General features: G+C 37.5%; 1 pseudogene; it reads left to right on the forward strand.

Annotated features, from left to right (window-relative positions):
• Positions 1-476: 476 nt before the first annotated feature.
• On the forward strand, positions 477-1,017 carry LOC147825406 (large ribosomal subunit protein uL11m pseudogene; annotated as a pseudogene).
• Positions 1,018-1,809: the final 792 nt, after the last annotated feature.

Raw genomic sequence — 1,809 nt, forward strand, 5'->3', positions numbered from 1 at the left:
AAAATACCAATGAACATGATGACATACTGATAGAAACTATTCAAAATGATATATAGAGAGAAAAAATGAACAGAGAATCAGTGACCTCTGAATTTCCAGATGGGAATACAGAAGAAGTGAAGGAAAATATTAAATATGAAAAAGTAATGGCTCAAATTTTTTAAATTTGATAAAAGGTATCATATCTAACTGCAGTGTGTTAGAGTTAAAGAAAATCACAAGTTGTGTGATAATCAAATTGCTATAAATTCATGCTATGGCATCTCTTAAAGAAACAACAGTGCCCTCTGTACAGAAGAATAAAAATATGAATCACAACAGACTTCTCACCTGAAACTACACAAACACAATGACATCTTTAAAGTATTAAAAGAAAAACTGGGGCCGGGGATGTAGCTCAGTGGCATCGTGCCTGCCTGGCAAGCACAAGGTCCTGAGTTCAATCCCTGGTACCAAAAGAAAAAAAACCAAGCATCATGTCAAAGCTGAGTTAAATCATATGAACCCTCTGGAAGCCCAAGACCAGTGTCATGATCTGAGTCACTGCAGCTGCAGACCAGGCCGTGTCAGAGCCCCCACTTGGCTCCACCCTGGGTCAGTGAGGCATCTGTTATCAATCACTTCTGCAAGGAGTTCAACATGAAGACAAAGAACATCAATTCCTCTGCCTACGAAGCTTTTTGTGAAGCCTGACAGGACATTTGAAATCACGATTGGACACCTCACTATTTCCTGCTGCTTGAAGGCAGCTGCTGGGATTGACCAGAGAGCAGGCAGACAGGAGGGAAAGTGATAAACCCAGTTACCCTGAAGCGCATATCTGAGATTGCATCAAGCCAGGATGACCTTGTCCTCTGTTGTTCACTCCATCTTCAGTTCTGCCCATTCCCGGATACTCATGTGGTGAAGGATCTCAATGAAGAAGAGCTGGCAGCTTTCCAGATGGAATGAGCCACAGTCCTGGCTGCTCAGAAAAAGGCAGATCTGGCAATCCAGGGAAAAGGTGACCAGAAGTAACCTTTGTCCTCCAACACTCCAAGATCTTTTAGGAAATGGCTGGGAAAGGGGCCAGTTGGGAAGACTTTGCAAAAAGAAAAAGAGAGAGGTCAAGCCAACCTGATTATTATTTTCCTGACTTGAAATTCCATATTCTTATAGATACGGCTTTATCAAGGGGTCAAGCCTGAATACACACCCTTTGTCCGTGAAAATTTTTAAAATAAATAAATAAGAGAAAGAAAAGAATAGATGAACCTTGTCAACTTGGAATTTTGTATCCAGAGAAAATATATTTCTAATATAAAGGCAAAATAAATAGAGAATTCCTCACCAGCTGAGCTGCACTATCAGATATGTGATAAGAAAAATGATGCCAAAGGAAATAACAGAAACTTGGGGAAATACAGAGCAGCAGAAATGGTAAAATTGTGGGTAAATATAAAAAATATTGGTTCCCATATTGTAATTTTTTCAAATGGTAATTCGCTCTCTGAAGCAAAACAGTAATAATGTACTGTGTAGTATAAAATATACATAGAAAAAAACATGTGACAGCAATTTCACAATGGCAAGTATAAAATAGACACTTGCTGTTATTGAGTCCTTATGTCATATAAAATTATTATTTTTTAATGTTTTTGATAAATTTACAAATATACTTTATAAGCCCTAGAGTGCTGAGGAAAAACAAAAATATATTGCTATTAAACCAATAATGGAGAGAAAATGAAACCAAAAACATACTGATTTTATTCACAAGAAAATAGCAAAGAACAGATGGGACTGTGAAAAAAACAAAGAGTAAGATGG

This window comes from Heterocephalus glaber, unplaced genomic scaffold (assembly GCF_053883595.1).
Source record: "Heterocephalus glaber isolate CG9 unplaced genomic scaffold, H.glaber_assembly_v1.0 deba00001504, whole genome shotgun sequence".
Classification (NCBI taxonomy): Eukaryota; Metazoa; Chordata; class Mammalia; order Rodentia; family Bathyergidae; genus Heterocephalus; species Heterocephalus glaber.